The following is a 22,500-nucleotide window of genomic DNA, read 5'->3' as shown; positions in this document are numbered from 1 at the left end:
CAGGTTTGCTCAGTTATTGGCGAAAAATGGGTGGATTTGATAAGGAATTGGCATGTTTGCTCAGTTATTGGCGAAAAATGGGTGGATTTCATAAGGAAATGCCAGAACCATTATTCTATCAAATCCATTCATTTGTGTGGAAAAAAAAATATTTTTTTCCCCAGACCTTAGGGACCCAAAAAAGTGTGACTACAAATCATTACCATTTGACTCCAAATCATCTAAAACATGCTCCTAACTGGTTTTGGCGAGTCACTTTTTGGAAAAGTCAGTCACCCCTCCTGCTGGCAGACTAAATATGCTCCTAACTGGTTTTGGCGAGTCACTTTTTGGAAAAGTCAGTCACCCCTCCTGCTGGCAGACTTTGATACGACCTTTGGGACCCAAAAAAGTGTGACTACAAATCATTACCATTTTACTTTGAATCATCTAAAACATGCTCCTAACTGGTTTTGGCGCGTCACTTTTTGGAAAAGTCAGTCACCCCTCCTGCTGGCAGACTTTGATACGACCTTTGGGACCCAAAAATGTGTGACTACAAATCATTACCATTTGACTCCGAATCATCTAAAACGTGCTCCTAACTGGTTTTGGCGCGTCACTTTTTGGAAAAGTCAGTCACGCCTCCTGCTTGCAGACTTTGATACGAACTTTGGGACCCAAAAAAGTGTGACAACAAATCATTACCATTCGACTCCAAATCTTCTGAAACATGCTCCTAACTGGTCTTTGGGAGTCACTTTTTGGAAAAGTCATTCAAAAATGGATGGATTTGATAAGGAATTGGCAGGTTTGCTCAGTTATTGGCGAAAAATGGGTGGATTTGATAAGGAATTGGCATGTTTGCTCAGTTATTGGCAAAAATGGATGGATTTGATAAGGAAATGCCAAAACCATTCTATCAAATCCATTCATTTGTGTGGAAAAAAAAATGGGTGGATTTGATAACTATTTTTTTCCAAAAAAGTGTGACTACAAATCATTACCATTTGACTCCAAATCATCTAAAACATTCTCCTAACTGGTTTTGGCGAGTCACTTTTTGGAAAAGTCAGTCACCCCTCCTGCTGGCAGACTAAACATGCTCCTAACTGGTTTTGGCGCGTCACTTTTTGGAAAAGTCAGTCACGCCTCCTGCTTGCAGACTTTGATACGAACTTTGGGACCCAAAAAAGTGTGACAACAAATCATTACCATTCGACTCCAAATCTTCTGAAACATGCTCCTAACTGGTCTTTGGGAGTCACTTTTTGGAAAAGTCATTCAAAAATGGATGGATTTGATAAGGAATTGGCAGGTTTGCTCAGTTATTGGCGAAAAATGGGTGGATTTGATAAGGAATTGGCATGTTTGCTCAGTTATTGGCAAAAATGGATGGATTTGATAAGGAAATGCCAAAACCATTCTATCAAATCCATTCATTTGTGTGGAAAAAAAAAATGGGTGGATTTGATAACTATTTTTTTCCAAAAAAGTGTGACTACAAATCATTACCATTTGACTCCAAATCATCTAAAACATTCTCCTAACTGGTTTTGGCGAGTCACTTTTTGGAAAAGTCAGTCACCCCTCCTGCTGGCAGACTAAACATGCTCCTAACTGGTTTTGGCACGTCACTTTTTGGAAAAGTCAGTCACGCCTCCTGCTTGCAGACTTTGATACGAACTTTGGGACCCAAAAAAGTGTGACAACAAATCATTACCATTCGACTCCAAATCTTCTGAAACATGCTCCTAACTGGTCTTTGGGAGTCACTTTTTGGAAAAGTCATTCAAAAATGGATGGATTTGATAAGGAATTGGCAGGTTTGCTCAGTTATTGACGAAAAATGGGTGGATTTGATAAGGAATTGGCATGTTTGCTCAGTTATTGGCAAAAATGGATGGATTTGATAAGGAAATGCCAGAACCATTATTCTATCAAATCCATTCATTTGTGTGGAAACAAAAATGGGTGGATTTGATAAGTATTTTTTTCCAAAAAAGTGTGACTACAAATCATTACCATTTGACTCCAAATCATCTAAAACATTCTCCTAACTGGTTTTGGCGAGTCACTTTTTGGAAAAGTCAGTCACCCCTCCTGCTGGCAGACTAAACATGCTCCTAACTGGTTTTGGCGCGTCACTTTTTGGAAAAGTCAGTCATGCCTCCTGCTTGCAGACTTTGATACGAACTTTGGGACCCAAAAAAGTGTGACAACAAATCATTACCATTCGACTCCAAATCTTCTGAAACATGCTCCTAACTGGTCTTTGGGAGTCACTTTTTGGAAAAGTCATTCAAAAATGGATGGATTTGATAAGGAATTGGCAGGTTTGCTCAGTTATTGGCGAAAAATGGGTGGATTTGATAAGGAATTGGCATGTTTGCTCAGTTATTGGCGAAAAATGGGTGGATTTCATAAGGAAATGCCAGAACCATTATTCTATCAAATCCATTCATTTGTGTGGAAAAAAAAAATATTTTTTTCCCCAGACCTTAGGGACCCAAAAAAGTGTGACTACAAATCATTACCATTTGACTCCAAATCATCTAAAACATGCTCCTAACTGGTTTTGGCGAGTCACTTTTTGGAAAAGTCAGTCACCCCTCCTGCTGGCAGACTAAATATGCTCCTAACTGGTTTTGGCGAGTCACTTTTTGGAAAAGTCAGTCACCCCTCCTGCTGGCAGACTTTGATACGACCTTTGGGACCCAAAAAAGTGTGACTACAAATCATTACCATTTTACTCTGAATCATCTAAAACATGCTCCTAACTGGTTTTGGCGCGTCACTTTTTGGAAAAGTCAGTCACCCCTCCTGCTGGCAGACTTTGATACGACCTTTGGGACCCAAAAATGTGTGACTACAAATCATTACCATTTGACTCCGAATCATCTAAAACGTGCTCCTAACTGGTTTTGGCGCGTCACTTTTTGGAAAAGTCAGTCACGCCTCCTGCTTGCAGACTTTGATACGAACTTTGGGACCCAAAAAAGTGTGACAACAAATCATTACCTTTCGACTCCAAATCTTCTGAAACATGCTCCTAACTGGTCTTTGGGAGTCACTTTTTGGAAAAGTCATTCAAAAATGGATGGATTTGATAAGGAATTGGCAGGTTTGCTCAGTTATTGGCGAAAAATGGGTGGATTTGATAAGGAATTGGCATGTTTGCTCAGTTATTGGCAAAAATGGATGGATTTGATAAGGAAATGCCAAAACCATTCTATCAAATCCATTCATTTGTGTGGAAAAAAAAATGGGTGGATTTGATAACTATTCTTTTCCAAAAAAGTGTGACTACAAATCATTACCATTTGACTCCAAATCATCTAAAACATTCTCCTAACTGGTTTTGGCGAGTCACTTTTTGGAAAAGTCAGTCACCCCTCCTGCTGGCAGACTAAACATGCTCCTAACTGGTTTTGGCGTGTAACTTTTTGGAAAAGTCAGTCATGCCTCCTGCTTGCAGACTTTGATAAGAATTTTGGGACCCAAAAAAGTGTGACAACAAATCATTACCATTCGACTCCAAATCTTCTGAAACATGCTCCTAACTGGTCTTTGGGAGTCACTTTTTGGAAAAGTCATTCAAAAATGGATGGATTTGATAAGGAATTGGCAGGTTTGCTCAGTTATTGACGAAAAATGGGTGGATTTGATAAGGAATTGGCATGTTTGCTCAGTTATTGGCAAAAATGGATGGATTTGATAAGGAAATGCCAGAACCATTATTCTATCAAATCCATTCATTTGTGTGGAAACAAAAATGGGTGGATTTGATAATTATTTTTTTCCAAAAAAGTGTGACTACAAATCATTACCATTTGACTCCAAATCATCTAAAACATGCTCCTAACTGGTTTTGGCGCGTCACTTTTTGGAAAAGTCAGTCACGCCTCCTGCTTGCAGACTTTGATACGAACTTTGGGACCCAAAAAAGTGTGGCAACAAATCATTACCATTCGACTCCAAATCTTCTGAAACATGCTCCTAACTGGTCTTTGGGAGTCACTTTTTGGAAAAGTCATTCAAAAATGGATGGATTTGATAAGGAATTGGCAGGTTTGCTCAGTTATTGGCGAAAAATGGGTGGATTTGATAAGGAATTGGCATGTTTGCTCAGTTATTGGCAAAAAATGGATGGATTTGATAAGGAAATGCCAAAACCATTCTATCAAATCCATTCATTTGTGTGGAAAAAAAAATGGGTGGATTTGATAACTATTTTTTTCCAAAAAAGTGTGACTACAAATCATTACCATTTGACTCCAAATCATCTAAAACATGCTCCTAACTGGTTTTGGCGAGTCACTTTTTGGAAAAGTCAGTCACCCCTCCTGCTGGCAGACTTTGATACGACCTTTGGGACCCAAAAAAGTGTGACTACAAATCATTACCATTTTACTCTGAATCATCTAAAACATGCTCCTAACTGGTTTTGGCGCGTCACTTTTTGGAAAAGTCAGTCACCCCTCCTGCTGGCAGACTTTGATACGACCTTTGGGACCCAAATATGTGTGACTACAAATCATTACCATTTGACTCCGAATCATCTAAAACGTGCTCCTAACTGGTTTTGGCGCGTCACTTTTTGGAAAAGTCATTCAAAAATGGATGGATTTGATAAGGAATTGGCAGGTTTGCTCAGTTATTGGCGAAAAATGGGTGGATTTGATAAGGAATTGGCATGTTTGCTCAGTTATTGGCAAAAATGGATGGATTTGATAAGGAAATGCCAGAACCATTATTCTATCAAATCCATTCATTTGTGTGGAAACAAAAATGGGTGGATTTGATAAGTATTTTTTTCCAAAAAAGTGTGACTACAACTCATTACCATTTGACTCCAAATCATCTAAAACATTCTCCTAACTGGTTTTGGCGAGTCACTTTTTGGAAAAGTCAGTCACCCCTCCTGCTGGCAGACTAAACATGCTCCTAACTGGTTTTGGCGTGTCACTTTTTGGAAAAGTCAGTCATGCCTCCTGCTTGCAGACTTTGATATGAATTTTGGGACCCAAAAAAGTGTGACAACAAATCATTACCATTCGACTCCAAATCTTCTGAAACATGCTCCTAACTGGTCTTTGGGAGTCACTTTTTGGAAAAGTCATTCAAAAATGGATGGATTTGATAAGGAATTGGCAGGTTTGCTCAGTTATTGACGAAAAATGGGTGGATTTGATAAGGAATTGGCATGTTTGCTCAGTTATTGGCAAAAATGGATGGATTTGATAAGGAAATGCCAGAACCATTATTCTATCAAATCCATTCATTTGTGTGGAAACAAAAATGGGTGGATTTGATAATTATTTTTTTCCAAAAAAGTGTGACTACAAATCATTACCATTTGACTCCAAATCATCTAAAACATGCTCCTAACTGGTCTTTGGGAGTCACTTTTTGGAAAAGTCATTCAAAAATGGATGGATTTGATAAGGAATTGGCAGGTTTGCTCAGTTATTGGCGAAAAATGGGTGGATTTGATAAGGAATTGGCATGTTTGCTCAGTTATTGGCAAAAAATGGATGGATTTGATAAGGAAATGCCAAAACCATTCTATCAAATCCATTCATTTGTGTGGAAAAAAAAAATGGGTGGATTTGATAACTATTTTTTTCCAAAAAAGTGTGACTACAAATCATTACCATTTGACTCCAAATCATCTAAAACATGCTCCTAACTGGTTTTGGCGAGTCACTTTTTGGAAAAGTCAGTCACCCCTCCTGCTGGCAGACTAAATATGCTCCTAACTGGTTTTGGCGAGTCACTTTTTGGAAAAGTCAGTCACCCCTCCTGCTGGCAGACTTTGATACGACCTTTGGGACCCAAAAAAGTGTGACTACAAATCATTACCATTTTACTCTGAATCATCTAAAACATGCTCCTAACTGGTTTTGGCGCGTCACTTTTTGGAAAAGTCAGTCACCCCTCCTGCTGGCAGACTTTGATACGACCTTTGGGACCCAAAAATGTGTGACTACAAATCATTACCATTTGACTCCGAATCATCTAAAACGTGCTCCTAACTGGTTTTGGCGCGTCACTTTTTGGAAAAGTCAGTCACGCCTCCTGCTTGCAGACTTTGATACGAACTTTGGGACCCAAAAAAGTGTGACAACAAATCATTACCATTCGACTCCAAATCTTCTGAAACATGCTCCTAACTGGTCTTTGGGAGTCACTTTTTGGAAAAGTCATTCAAAAATGGATGGATTTGATAAGGAATTGGCAGGTTTGCTCAGTTATTGGCGAAAAATGGGTGGATTTGATAAGGAATTGGCATGTTTGCTCAGTTATTGGCAAAAATGGATGGATTTGATAAGGAAATGCCAAAACCATTCTATCAAATCCATTCATTTGTGTGGAAAAAAAAATGGGTGGATTTGATAACTATTTTTTTCCAAAAAAGTGTGACTACAAATCATTACCATTTGACTCCAAATCATCTAAAACATTCTCCTAACTGGTTTTGGCGAGTCACTTTTTGGAAAAGTCAGTCACCCCTCCTGCTGGCAGACTAAACATGCTCCTAACTGGTTTTGGCGTGTCACTTTTTGGAAAAGTCAGTCATGCCTCCTGCTTGCAGACTTTGATAAGAATTTTGGGACCCAAAAAAGTGTGACAACAAATCATTACCATTCGACTCCAAATCTTCTGAAACATGCTCCTAACTGGTCTTTGGGAGTCACTTTTTGGAAAAGTCATTCAAAAATGGATGGATTTGATAAGGAATTGGCAGGTTTGCTCAGTTATTGACGAAAAATGGGTGGATTTGATAAGGAATTGGCATGTTTGCTCAGTTATTGGCAAAAATGGATGGATTTGATAAGGAAATGCCAGAACCATTATTCTATCAAATCCATTCATTTGTGTGGAAACAAAAATGGGTGGATTTGATAATTATTTTTTTCCAAAAAAGTGTGACTACAAATCATTACCATTTGACTCCAAATCATCTAAAACATGCTCCTAACTGGTTTTGGCGCGTCACTTTTTGGAAAAGTCAGTCACGCCTCCTGCTTGCAGACTTTGATACGAACTTTGGGACCCAAAAAAGTGTGGCAACAAATCATTACCATTCGACTCCAAATCTTCTGAAACATGCTCCTAACTGGTCTTTGGGAGTCACTTTTTGGAAAAGTCATTTAAAAATGGATGGATTTGATAAGGAATTGGCAGGTTTGCTCAGTTATTGGCGAAGAATGGGTGGATTTGATAAGGAATTGGCATGTTTGCTCAGTTATTGGCAAAAAATGGATGGATTTGATAAGGAAATGCCAAAACCATTCTATCAAATCCATTCATTTGTGTGGAAAAAAAAATGGGTGGATTTGATAACTATTTTTTTCCAAAAAAGTGTGACTACAAATCATTACCATTTGACTCCAAATCATCTAAAACATGCTCCTAACTGGTTTTGGCGAGTCACTTTTTGGAAAAGTCAGTCACCCCTCCTGCTGGCAGACTTTGATACGACCTTTGGGACCCAAAAAAGTGTGACTACAAATCATTACCATTTTACTCTGAATCATCTAAAACATGCTCCTAACTGGTTTTGGCGCGTCACTTTTTGGAAAAGTCAGTCACGCCTCCTGCTTGCAGACTTTGATACGAACTTTGGGACCCAAAAAAGTGTGGCAACAAATCATTACCATTCGACTCCAAATCTTCTGAAACATGCTCCTAACTGGTCTTTGGGAGTCACTTTTTGGAAAAGTCATTCAAAAATGGATGGATTTGATAAGGAATTGGCAGGTTTGCTCAGTTATTGGCGAAAAATGGGTGGATTTGATAAGGAATTGGCATGTTTGCTCAGTTATTGGCAAAAAATGGATGGATTTGATAAGGAAATGCCAAAACCATTCTATCAAATCCATTCATTTGTGTGGAAAAAAAAATGGGTGGATTTGATAACTATTTTTTTCCAAAAAAGTGTGACTACAAATCATTACCATTTGACTCCAAATCATCTAAAACATGCTCCTAACTGGTTTTGGCGAGTCACTTTTTGGAAAAGTCAGTCACCCCTCCTGCTGGCAGACTTTGATACGACCTTTGGGACCCAAAAAAGTGTGACTACAAATCATTACCATTTTACTCTGAATCATCTAAAACATGCTCCTAACTGGTTTTGGCGCGTCACTTTTTGGAAAAGTCAGTCACCCCTCCTGCTGGCAGACTTTGATACGACCTTTGGGACCCAAATATGTGTGACTACAAATCATTACCATTTGACTCCGAATCATCTAAAACGTGCTCCTAACTGGTTTTGGCGCGTCACTTTTTGGAAAAGTCATTCAAAAATGGATGGATTTGATAAGGAATTGGCAGGTTTGCTCAGTTATTGGCGAAAAATGGGTGGATTTGATAAGGAATTGGCATGTTTGCTCAGTTATTGGCAAAAATGGATGGATTTGATAAGGAAATGCCAGAACCATTATTCTATCAAATCCATTCATTTGTGTGGAAACAAAAATGGGTGGATTTGATAAGTATTTTTTTCCAAAAAAGTGTGACTACAACTCATTACCATTTGACTCCAAATCATCTAAAACATTCTCCTAACTGGTTTTGGCGAGTCACTTTTTGGAAAAGTCAGTCACCCCTCCTGCTGGCAGACTAAACATGCTCCTAACTGGTTTTGGCGTGTCACTTTTTGGAAAAGTCAGTCATGCCTCCTGCTTGCAGACTTTGATAAGAATTTTGGGACCCAAAAAAGTGTGACAACAAATCATTACCATTCGACTCCAAATCTTCTGAAACATGCTCCTAACTGGTCTTTGGGAGTCACTTTTTGGAAAAGTCATTCAAAAATGGATGGATTTGATAAGGAATTGGCAGGTTTGCTCAGTTATTGACGAAAAATGGGTGGATTTGATAAGGAATTGGCATGTTTGCTCAGTTATTGGCAAAAATGGATGGATTTGATAAGGAAATGCCAGAACCATTATTCTATCAAATCCATTCATTTGTGTGGAAACAAAAATGGGTGGATTTGATAATTATTTTTTTCCAAAAAAGTGTGACTACAAATCATTACCATTTGACTCCAAATCATCTAAAACATGCTCCTAACTGGTTTTGGCGCGTCACTTTTTGGAAAAGTCAGTCACGCCTCCTGCTTGCAGACTTTGATACGAACTTTGGGACCCAAAAAAGTGTGACAACAAATCATTACCATTCGACTCCAAATCTTCTGAAACATGCTCCTAACTGGTCTTTGGGAGTCACTTTTTGGAAAAGTCATTCAAAAATGGATGGATTTGATAAGGAATTGGCAGGTTTGCTCAGTTATTGGCGAAAAATGGGTGGATTTGATAAGGAATTGGCATGTTTGCTCAGTTATTGGCAAAAAATGGATGGATTTGATAAGGAAATGCCAAAACCATTCTATCAAATCCATTCATTTGTGTGGAAAAAAAAATGGGTGGATTTGATAACTATTTTTTTCCAAAAAAGTGTGACTACAAATCATTACCATTTGACTCCAAATCATCTAAAACATGCTCCTAACTGGTTTTGGCGAGTCACTTTTTGGAAAAGTCAGTCACCCCTCCTGCTGGCAGACTAAATATGCTCCTAACTGGTTTTGGCGAGTCACTTTTTGGAAAAGTCAGTCACCCCTCCTGCTGGCAGACTTTGATACGACCTTTGGGACCCAAAAATGTGTGACTACAAATCATTACCATTTGACTCCGAATCATCTAAAACGTGCTCCTAACTGGTTTTGGCGCGTCACTTTTTGGAAAAGTCAGTCACGCCTCCTGCTTGCAGACTTTGATACGAACTTTGGGACCCAAAAAAGTGTGACAACAAATCATTACCATTCGACTCCAAATCTTCTGAAACATGCTCCTAACTGGTCTTTGGGAGTCACTTTTTGGAAAAGTCATTCAAAAATGGATGGATTTGATAAGGAATTGGCAGGTTTGCTCAGTTATTGACGAAAAATGGGTGGATTTGATAAGGAATTGGCATGTTTGCTCAGTTATTGGCAAAAATGGATGGATTTGATAAGGAAATGCCAGAACCATTATTCTATCAAATCCATTCATTTGTGTGGAAACAAAAATGGGTGGATTTGATAATTATTTTTTTCCAAAAAAGTGTGACTACAAATCATTACCATTTGACTCCAAATCATCTAAAACATGCTCCTAACTGGTTTTGGCGCGTCACTTTTTGGAAAAGTCAGTCACGCCTCCTGCTTGCAGACTTTGATACGAACTTTGGGACCCAAAAAAGTGTGGCAACAAATCATTACCATTCGACTCCAAATCTTCTGAAACATGCTCCTAACTGGTCTTTGGGAGTCACTTTTTGGAAAAGTCATTCAAAAATGGATGGATTTGATAAGGAATTGGCAGGTTTGCTCAGTTATTGGCGAAAAATGGGTGGATTTGATAAGGAATTGGCATGTTTGCTCAGTTATTGGCAAAAAATGGATGGATTTGATAAGGAAATGCCAAAACCATTCTATCAAATCCATTCATTTGTGTGGAAAAAAAAATGGGTGGATTTGATAACTATTTTTTTCCAAAAAAGTGTGACTACAAATCATTACCATTTGACTCCAAATCATCTAAAACATGCTCCTAACTGGTTTTGGCGAGTCACTTTTTGGAAAAGTCAGTCACCCCTCCTGCTGGCAGACTTTGATACGACCTTTGGGACCCAAAAAAGTGTGACTACAAATCATTACCATTTTACTCTGAATCATCTAAAACATGCTCCTAACTGGTTTTGGCGCGTCACTTTTTGGAAAAGTCAGTCACCCCTCCTGCTGGCAGACTTTGATACGACCTTTGGGACCCAAATATGTGTGACTACAAATCATTACCATTTGACTCCGAATCATCTAAAACGTGCTCCTAACTGGTTTTGGCGCGTCACTTTTTGGAAAAGTCATTCAAAAATGGATGGATTTGATAAGGAATTGGCAGGTTTGCTCAGTTATTGGCGAAAAATGGGTGGATTTGATAAGGAATTGGCATGTTTGCTCAGTTATTGGCAAAAATGGATGGATTTGATAAGGAAATGCCAGAACCATTATTCTATCAAATCCATTCATTTGTGTGGAAACAAAAATGGGTGGATTTGATAAGTATTTTTTTCCAAAAAAGTGTGACTACAACTCATTACCATTTGACTCCAAATCATCTAAAACATTCTCCTAACTGGTTTTGGCGAGTCACTTTTTGGAAAAGTCAGTCACCCCTCCTGCTGGCAGACTAAACATGCTCCTAACTGGTTTTGGCGTGTCACTTTTTGGAAAAGTCAGTCATGCCTCCTGCTTGCAGACTTTGATATGAATTTTGGGACCCAAAAAAGTGTGACAACAAATCATTACCATTCGACTCCAAATCTTCTGAAACATGCTCCTAACTGGTCTTTGGGAGTCACTTTTTGGAAAAGTCATTCAAAAATGGATGGATTTGATAAGGAATTGGCAGGTTTGCTCAGTTATTGACGAAAAATGGGTGGATTTGATAAGGAATTGGCATGTTTGCTCAGTTATTGGCAAAAATGGATGGATTTGATAAGGAAATGCCAGAACCATTATTCTATCAAATCCATTCATTTGTGTGGAAACAAAAATGGGTGGATTTGATAATTATTTTTTTCCAAAAAAGTGTGACTACAAATCATTACCATTTGACTCCAAATCATCTAAAACATGCTCCTAACTGGTTTTGGCGCGTCACTTTTTGGAAAAGTCAGTCACGCCTCCTGCTTGCAGACTTTGATACGAACTTTGGGACCCAAAAAAGTGTGACAACAAATCATTACCATTCGACTCCAAATCTTCTGAAACATGCTCCTAACTGGTCTTTGGGAGTCACTTTTTGGAAAAGTCATTCAAAAATGGATGGATTTGATAAGGAATTGGCAGGTTTGCTCAGTTATTGGCGAAAAATGGGTGGATTTGATAAGGAATTGGCATGTTTGCTCAGTTATTGGCAAAAAATGGATGGATTTGATAAGGAAATGCCAAAACCATTCTATCAAATCCATTCATTTGTGGAAAAAAAAATGGGTGGATTTGATAACTATTTTTTTCCAAAAAAGTGTGACTACAAATCATTACCATTTGACTCCAAATCATCTAAAACATGCTCCTAACTGGTTTTGGCGAGTCACTTTTTGGAAAAGTCAGTCACCCCTCCTGCTGGCAGACTAAATATGCTCCTAACTGGTTTTGGCGAGTCACTTTTTGGAAAAGTCAGTCACCCCTCCTGCTGGCAGACTTTGATACGACCTTTGGGACCCAAAAAAGTGTGACTACAAATCATTACCATTTTACTCTGAATCATCTAAAACATGCTCCTAACTGGTTTTGGCGCGTCACTTTTTGGAAAAGTCAGTCACCCCTCCTGCTGGCAGACTTTGATACGACCTTTGGGACCCAAAAATGTGTGACTACAAATCATTACCATTTGACTCCAAATCATCTAAAACATTCTCCTAACTGGTTTTGGCGAGTCACTTTTTGGAAAAGTCAGTCACCCCTCCTGCTGGCAGACTAAACATGCTCCTAACTGGTTTTGGCGTGTCACTTTTTGGAAAAGTCAGTCATGCCTCCTGCTTGCAGACTTTGATAAGAATTTTGGGACCCAAAAAAGTGTGACAACAAATCATTACCATTCGACTCCAAATCTTCTGAAACATGCTCCTAACTGGTCTTTGGGAGTCACTTTTTGGAAAAGTCATTCAAAAATGGATGGATTTGATAAGGAATTGGCAGGTTTGCTCAGTTATTGGCGAAAAATGGGTGGATTTGATAAGGAATTGGCATGTTTGCTCAGTTATTGGCAAAAAATGGATGGATTTGATAAGGAAATGCCAAAACCATTCTATCAAATCCATTCATTTGTGTGGAAAAAAAAATGGGTGGATTTGATAACTATTTTTTTCCAAAAAAGTGTGACTACAAATCATTACCATTTGACTCCAAATCATCTAAAACATGCTCCTAACTGGTTTTGGCGAGTCACTTTTTGGAAAAGTCAGTCACCCCTCCTGCTGGCAGACTTTGGTACGACCTTTGGGACCCAAAAAAGTGTGACTACAAATCATTACCATTTGACTCCAAATCATCTAAAACATGCTCCTAACTGGTTTTGGCGAGTCAGTTTTTGGAAAAGTCAGTCACCCCTCCTGCTGGCAGACTTTGATACGACCTTTGGGACCCAAAAAAGTGTGACTACAAATCATTAGCATTTTACTCTGAATCATCTAAAACATGCTCCTAACTGGTTTTGGCGCGTCACTTTTTGGAAAAGTCAGTCACCCCTCCTGCTGGCAGACTTTGATACGACCTTTGGGACCCAAATATGTGTGACTACAAATCATTACCATTTGACTCCGAATCATCTAAAACGTGCTCCTAACTGGTTTTGCCGCGTCACTTTTTGGAAAAGTCATTCAAAAATGGATGGATTTGATAAGGAATTGGCAGGTTTGCTCAGTTATTGGCGAAAAATGGGTGGATTTGATAAGGAATTGGCATGTTTGCTCCAAAAAAGTGTGACTACAAATCATTACCATTTGACTCCAAATCATCTAAAACATTCTCCTAACTGGTTTTGGCGAGTCACTTTTTGGAAGTCAGTCACCCCTCCTGCTGGCAGACTAAACATGCTCCTAACTGGTTTTGGCGCGTCACTTTTTGGAAAAGTCAGTCATGCCTCCTGCTTGCAGACTTTGATACGAACTTTGGGACCCAAAAAAGTGTGACAACAAATCATTACCATTTGACTCCAAATCATCTAAAACATTCTCCTAACTGGTTTTGGCGAGTCACTTTTTGGAAGTCAGTCACCCCTCCTGCTGGCAGACTAAACATGCTCCTAACTGGTTTTGGCGCGTCACTTTTTGGAAAAGTCAGTCATGCCTCCTGCTTGCAGACTTTGATACGAACTTTGGGACCCAAAAAAGTGTGACAACAAATCATTACCATTCGACTCCAAATCTTCTGAAACATGCTCCTAACTGGTCTTTGGGAGTCACTTTTTGGAAAAGTCATTCAAAAATGGATGGATTTGATAAGGAATTGGCAGGTTTGCTCAGTTATTGGCGAAAAATGGGTGGATTTGATAAGGAATTGGCATGTTTGCTCAGTTATTGGCAAAAATGGATGGATTTGATAAGGAAATGCCAGAACCATTATTCTATCAAATCCATTCATTTGTGTGGAAACAAAAATGGGTGGATTTGATAATTATTTTTTTCCAAAAAAGTGTGACTACAAATCATTACCATTTGACTCCAAATCATCTAAAACATGCTCCTAACTGGTTTTGGCGAGTCACTTTTTGGAAAAGTCAGTCACGCCTCCTGCTTGCAGACTTTGATACGAACTTTGGGACCCAAAAAAGTGTGACAACAAATCATTACCATTCGACTCCAAATCTTCTGAAACATGCTCCTAACTGGTCTTTGGGAGTCACTTTTTGGAAAAGTCATTCAAAAATGGATGGATTTGATAAGGAATTGGCAGGTTTGCTCAGTTATTGGCGAAAAATGGGTGGATTTGATAAGGAATTGGCATGTTTGCTCAGTTATTGGCAAAAATGGATGGATTTGATAAGGAAATGCCAAAACCATTCTATCAAATCCATTCATTTGTGTGGAAAAAAAATGGGTGGATTTGATAACTATTTTTTTCCAAAAAAGTGTGACTACAAATCATTACCATTTGACTCCAAATCATCTAAAACATGCTCCTAACTGGTTTTGGCGCGTCACTTTTTGGAAAAGTCAGTCACGCCTCCTGCTTGCAGACTTTGATACGAACTTTGGGACCCAAAAAAGTGTGGCAACAAATCATTACCATTCGACTCCAAATCTTCTGAAACATGCTCCTAACTGGTCTTTGGGAGTCACTTTTTGGAAAAGTCATTCAAAAATGGATGGATTTGATAAGGAATTGGCAGGTTTGCTCAGTTATTGGCGAAAAATGGGTGGATTTGATAAGGAATTGGCATGTTTGCTCAGTTATTGGCAAAAAATGGATGGATTTGATAAGGAAATGCCAAAACCATTCTATCAAATCCATTCATTTGTGTGGAAAAAAAATGGGTGGATTTGATAACTATTTTTTTCCAAAAAAGTGTGACTACAAATCATTACCATTTGACTCCAAATCATCTAAAACATGCTCCTAACTGGTTTTGGCGAGTCACTTTTTGGAAAAGTCAGTCACCCCTCCTGCTGGCAGACTTTGATACGACCTTTGGGACCCAAAAAAGTGTGACTACAAATCATTACCATTTTACTCTGAATCATCTAAAACATGCTCCTAACTGGTTTTGGCGCGTCACTTTTTGGAAAAGTCAGTCACCCCTCCTGCTGGCAGACTTTGATACGACCTTTGGGACCCAAATATGTGTGACTACAAATCATTACCATTTGACTCCGAATCATCTAAAACGTGCTCCTAACTGGTTTTGGCGCGTCACTTTTTGGAAAAGTCATTCAAAAATGGATGGATTTGATAAGGAATTGGCAGGTTTGCTCAGTTATTGGCGAAAAATGGGTGGATTTGATAAGGAATTGGCATGTTTGCTCAGTTATTGGCAAAAATGGATGGATTTGATAAGGAAATGCCAGAACCATTATTCTATCAAATCCATTCATTTGTGTGGAAACAAAAATGGGTGGATTTGATAAGTATTTTTTTCCAAAAAAGTGTGACTACAACTCATTACCATTTGACTCCAAATCATCTAAAACATTCTCCTAACTGGTTTTGGCGAGTCACTTTTTGGAAAAGTCAGTCACCCCTCCTGCTGGCAGACTAAACATGCTCCTAACTGGTTTTGGCGTGTCACTTTTTGGAAAAGTCAGTCATGCCTCCTGCTTGCAGACTTTGATAAGAATTTTGGGACCCAAAAAAGTGTGACAACAAATCATTACCATTCGACTCCAAATCTTCTGAAACATGCTCCTAACTGGTCTTTGGGAGTCACTTTTTGGAAAAGTCATTCAAAAATGGATGGATTTGATAAGGAATTGGCAGGTTTGCTCAGTTATTGACGAAAAATGGGTGGATTTGATAAGGAATTGGCATGTTTGCTCAGTTATTGGCAAAAATGGATGGATTTGATAAGGAAATGCCAGAACCATTATTCTATCAAATCCATTCATTTGTGTGGAAACAAAAATGGGTGGATTTGATAATTATTTTTTTCCAAAAAAGTGTGACTACAAATCATTACCATTTGACTCCAAATCATCTAAAACATGCTCCTAACTGGTTTTGGCGCGTCACTTTTTGGAAAAGTCAGTCACGCCTCCTGCTTGCAGACTTTGATACGAACTTTGGGACCCAAAAAAGTGTGACAACAAATCATTACCATTCGACTCCAAATCTTCTGAAACATGCTCCTAACTGGTCTTTGGGAGTCACTTTTTGGAAAAGTCATTCAAAAATGGATGGATTTGATAAGGAATTGGCAGGTTTGCTCAGTTATTGGCGAAAAATGGGTGGATTTGATAAGGAATTGGCATGTTTGCTCAGTTATTGGCAAAAAATGGATGGATTTGATAAGGAAATGCCAAAACCATTCTATCAAATCCATTCATTTGTGTGGAAAAAAAAATGGGTGGATTTGATAACTATTTTTTTCCAAAAAAGTGTGACTACAAATCATTACCATTTGACTCCAAATCATCTAAAACATGCTCCTAACTGGTTTTGGCGAGTCACTTTTTGGAAAAGTCAGTCACCCCTCCTGCTGGCAGACTTTGGTACGACCTTTGGGACCCAAAAAAGTGTGACTACAAATCATTACCATTTGACTCCAAATCATCCAAAACATGCTCCTAACTGGTTTTGGCGAGTCAGTTTTTGGAAAAGTCAGTCACCCCTCCTGCTGGCAGACTTTGATACGACCTTTGGGACCCAAAAAAGTGTGACTACAAATCATTAGCATTTTACTCTGAATCATCTAAAACATGCTCCTAACTGGTTTTGGCGCGTCACTTTTTGGAAAAGTCAGTCACCCCTCCTGCTGGCAGACTTTGATACGACCTTTGGGACCCAAATATGTGTGACTACAAATCATTACCATTTGACTCCGAATCATCTAAAACGTGCTCCTAACTGGTTTTGCCGCGTCACTTTTTGGAAAAGTCATTCAAAAATGGATGGATTTGATAAGGAATTGGCAGGTTTGCTCAGTTATTGGCGAAAAATGGGTGGATTTGATAAGGAATTGGCATGTTTGCTCCAAAAAAGTGTGACTACAAATCATTACCATTTGACTCCAAATCATCTAAAACATTCTCCTAACTGGTTTTGGCGAGTCACTTTTTGGAAGTCAGTCACCCCTCCTGCTGGCAGACTAAACATGCTCCTAACTGGTTTTGGCGCGTCACTTTTTGGAAAAGTCAGTCATGCCTCCTGCTTGCAGACTTTGATACGAACTTTGGGACCCAAAAAAGTGTGACAACAAATCATTACCATTTGACTCCAAATCATCTAAAACATTCTCCTAACTGGTTTTGGCGAGTCACTTTTTGGAAGTCAGTCACCCCTCCTGCTGGCAGACTAAACATGCTCCTAACTGGTTTTGGCGCGTCACTTTTTGGAAAAGTCAGTCATGCCTCCTGCTTGCAGACTTTGATACGAACTTTGGGACCCAAAAAAGTGTGACAACAAATCATTACCATTCGACTCCAAATCTTCTGAAACATGCTCCTAACTGGTCTTTGGGAGTCACTTTTTGGAAAAGTCATTCAAAAATGGATGGATTTGATAAGGAATTGGCAGGTTTGCTCAGTTATTGGCGAAAAATGGGTGGATTTGATAAGGAATTGGCATGTTTGCTCAGTTATTGGCAAAAATGGATGGATTTGATAAGGAAATGCCAGAACCATTATTCTATCAAATCCATTCATTTGTGTGGAAACAAAAATGGGTGGATTTGATAATTATTTTTTTCCAAAAAAGTGTGACTACAAATCATTACCATTTGACTCCAAATCATCTAAAACATGCTCCTAACTGGTTTTGGCGAGTCACTTTTTGGAAAAGTCAGTCACGCCTCCTGCTTGCAGACTTTGATACGAACTTTGGGACCCAAAAAAGTGTGACAACAAATCATTACCATTCGACTCCAAATCTTCTGAAACATGCTCCTAACTGGTCTTTGGGAGTCACTTTTTGGAAAAGTCATTCAAAAATGGATGGATTTGATAAGGAATTGGCAGGTTTGCTCAGTTATTGGCGAAAAATGGGTGGATTTGATAAGGAATTGGCATGTTTGCTCAGTTATTGGCAAAAATGGATGGATTTGATAAGGAAATGCCAAAACCATTCTATCAAATCCATTCATTTGTGTGGAAAAAAAATGGGTGGATTTGATAACTATTTTTTCCCAAAAAAGTGTGACTACAAATCATTACCATTTGACTCCAAATCATCTAAAACATTCTCCTAACTGGTTTTGGCGAGTCACTTTTTGGAAGTCAGTCACCCCTCCTGCTGGCAGACTAAACATGCTCCTAACTGGTTTTGGCGCGTCACTTTTTGGAAAAGTCAGTCATGCCTCCTGCTTGCAGACTTTGATACGAACTTTGGGACCCAAAAAAGTGTGACAACAAATCATTACCATTCGACTCCAAATCTTCTGAAACATGCTCCTAACTGGTCTTTGGGAGTCACTTTTTGGAAAAGTCATTCAAAAATGGATGGATTTGATAAGGAATTGGCAGGTTTGCTCAGTTATTGGCGAAAAATGGGTGGATTTGATAAGGAATTGGCATGTTTGCTCAGTTATTGGCAAAAATGGATGGATTTGATAAGGAAATGCCAGAACCATTATTCTATCAAATCCATTCATTTGTGTGGAAACAAAAATGGGTGGATTTGATAATTATTTTTTTCCAAAAAAAGTGTGACTACAAATCATTACCATTTGACTCCAAATCATCTAAAACATGCTCCTAACTGGTTTTGGCGAGTCACTTTTTGGAAAAGTCAGTCACGCCTCCTGCTTGCAGACTTTGATACGAACTTTGGGACCCAAAAAAGTGTGACAACAAATCATTACCATTCGACTCCAAATCTTCTGAAACATGCTCCTAACTGGTCTTTGGGAGTCACTTTTTGGAAAAGTCATTCAAAAATGGATGGATTTGATAAGGAATTGGCAGGTTTGCTCAGTTATTGGCGAAAAATGGGTGGATTTGATAAGGAATTGGCATGTTTGCTCAGTTATTGGCAAAAATGGATGGATTTGATAAGGAAATGCCAAAACCATTCTATCAAATCCATTCATTTGTGTGGGAAAAAAATGGGTGGATTTGATAACTATTTTTTTCCAAAAAAGTGTGACTACAAATCATTACCATTTGACTCCAAATCATCTAAAACATGCTCCTAACTGGTTTTGGCGAGTCACTTTTTGGAAAAGTCAGTCACGCCTCCTGCTTGCAGACTTTGATACGAACTTTGGGACCCAAAAAAGTGTGACAACAAATCATTACCATTCGACTCCAAATCTTCTGAAACATGCTCCTAACTGGTCTTTGGGAGTCACTTTTTGGAAAAGTCATTCAAAAATGGATGGATTTGATAAGGAATTGGCAGGTTTGCTCAGTTATTGGCGAAAAATGGGTGGATTTGATAAGGAATTGGCATGTTTGCTCAGTTATTGGCAAAAATGGATGGATTTGATAAGGAAATGCCAAAACCATTCTATCAAATCCATTCATTTGTGTGGAAAAAAAATGGGTGGATTTGATAACTATTTTTTTCCAAAAAAGTGTGACTACAAATCATTACCATTTGACTCCAAATCATCTAAAACATGCTCCTAACTGGTTTTGGCGAGTCACTTTTTTGAAAAGTCAGTCACCCCTCCTGCTGGCAGACTTTGGTACGACCTTTGGGACCCAAAAAAGTGTGACTACAAATCATTACCATTTGACTCCAAATCATCTAAAACATGCTCCTAACTGGTTTTGGCGAGTCACTTTTTGGAAAAGTCAGTCACCCCTCCTGCTGGCAGACTAAATATGCTCCTAACTGGTTTTGGCGAGTCACTTTTTGGAAAAGTCAGTCACCCCTCCTGCTGGTAGACTTTGATACGACCTTTGGGACCCAAAAAAGTGTGACTACAAATCATTACCATTTTACTCTGAATCATCTAAAACATGCTCCTAACTGGTTTTGGCACGTCACTTTTTGGAAAAGTCAGTCACCCCTCCTGCTGGCAGACTTTGATACGACCTTTGGGACCCAAAAAAGTGTGACTACAAATCATTACCATTTGACTCCGAATCATCTAAAACATGCTCCTAAATGGTGTTGGCGCATCACTTTTTGGAAAAGTCATTCAAAAATGGATGGATTTGATAAGGAGTTGGCAGGTTTGCTCAGTTATTGGCGAAAAATGGGTGGATTTGATAAGGAATTGGCATGTTTGCTCAGTTATTGGCAAAAATGGATGGATTTGATAAGGAATTGGCAGGTTTGCTCAGTTATTGGCGAAAAACACACACATATAAGCACACACACACACACACACACACACCTGGGTGTGTAGGGCTCCGGGGGGGGGCGGGGGAAGGTGGAGGTCGTGGAGGGCGGAGCTCTTGGTGGGCGTTCCTGAGGGCGTGTCCCCAGAGACGCTGCCGGGACTCCTGATTGGCTGAAAGGACAAGGAAGGAGACGTGATTGGCTGAAAGGACAAGGAAGGAGACGTGATTGGCTGCAGGGAAGTAAAGGAAGTAAAATTAAACTTTTCTAAATTATCCAAAACCAAACACCCAAAACATTTCCGTGTCTCCGGCAGTCCCCACGCACGCACGCACGCACGCACGCACGCACACGCGCACACGCGCGCACGCACGCACGCACGCACGCACGCACGCACACACGCACACGCACACGCACACACACACACACACACACGCACACACACACACACACACACTCGTACCTGCAGAGCCAGTGGTTTCCAGCGCAGGTTCCTCAGCGGAGCGGGGGCGGAGCTTAGCGTGCTCTGGGGGCGTTTCTTCAGGGTGAGGGACACGCCCCCCCCGCTCCCCCCCCTCAAGGAGCCACCAGGTTGCGCAGCTGCCAGCCCACCTGCGGGGGGCAGTAGAGAGCAGGACCATTTTCATGTCAAGGGACCCTCAAAGTGACACTTTACTACCTTTAGATTTTACGGCTATCCACAACTTTCCAACATCCCATCATGCATTGCGCAGAAGTTGCACGGAGCTTCCGGCGTCGCAGCCGAGTGTGATCTACAAGCTCACAACGGTTGCATCTGCGGCGCGACGTGAGCTTGTATGTCTGCTGTTAACCGGAAGTTTGGTGCAAAAGAATCTCCAGTAAATTCCCGCGGAAAGAGGTAGATAGAGCTAACGAAGTTTGACGTAATTTACCCATCATACCTAGCATGGTTCCAGACCCTCAATCGCCACGCCCCTTTAACTCACCGGGTGCCCACGCGTCAATCTCTTTAATGTCGCTGGAGGCCCACAACGTGTTGACGTGTTTACTGTATTTACAGTATTAACTTTAAATCTCACCGTTAGGTTGGGGCTACGCATGGATGTAGCCCATTAGCCGCTAGTCGCTTCGAGTCGACGCTAAGAGCATCGCGCGGCCGTTTTTCTCCATATACTCCAATACATTTCCCCATCTTTAACGCCCTTTATCTCTGATGTTTGTTTTATGGCTAAAACTGTGGCCGCGTGCGGCAAAATGTCCAAATGTTGATCTGCAATGAACAGCTATGATCAACACTGGTCCATACAGTGTGTTACACAATAACATCCTGTCTGCGCTCATGTGACCAAGTGACGTCATCACGCATGCATTGACGCAGCAGGGCCGGATTCAATACAATGGTGGTGGGCCTGGGCAGCGAGAGGGGATAAATGGGGCTCAATCCAGGGGCACCCGATGTGTTAAGAATATGTTATTGCGATTCAGGTATGGTGGCGCTCTCATTGAACGAGGTTTTCCTCGGTTGAAATTCCGACCCGGCAAATCAGCGTCGCTTCAACTCGATGACGTCGGGGCTTGTGATCAGCGTGGGCGGGGTTTTCCAAGAACTCAAGTGCGATTCCATGTAACCCAGCGCCGCCGCCGTACCGGACAATCCCAAACATAAAACATTGCGTCGTAACTTGTGATCGAATCGATCTCGCTATGAAACACCAGTAGCAGACGTGTTTTGTTGTGTTTGATTACTAGTTCTTAGCGCTCGTATTCGGACTGTTCTTTGGTTAGCAAGTAGCACTAGCAAGCAACATGCTAGCCACATAACAACACTACATCATCTACTTTGCTACTGTTGTGGTTGGTCAGGGCGGTGAACCAATCGCAGAAGACTTCCTCTTTGGCAACGGCCCATCCCAGAAATTGCCTTGGATGAAAGCAAGTTCAGACTGAATAATGGAGTGAAACGAAATGTCAATTCAGGGCTGAGTGTCAGGCTACATCCTACCCCCCCCCCCCCCCCCCCCCTCCCTCCATTCTGAATT

At 40.1% G+C, this 22,500-nt stretch overlaps 1 protein-coding gene across 1 annotated transcript in view; it reads right to left on the bottom strand.

Annotated features, from left to right (window-relative positions):
• LOC308306850 (connector enhancer of kinase suppressor of ras 2-like) overlaps positions 1-22,500 on the bottom strand; it is a gene marked incomplete at both ends in the record, with an annotated part of 109,745 nt that overhangs the window by 38,034 nt on the left and 49,211 nt on the right. The window lies entirely within an intron of this gene.

This window comes from Nannobrachium achirus (genome assembly GCF_963921795.1).
Source record: "Nannobrachium achirus genome assembly, chromosome: 21".
Taxonomy (NCBI): domain Eukaryota; kingdom Metazoa; phylum Chordata; class Actinopteri; order Myctophiformes; family Myctophidae; genus Nannobrachium; species Nannobrachium achirus.
This window is presented reverse-complemented; position numbering and strand designations above follow the sequence as displayed.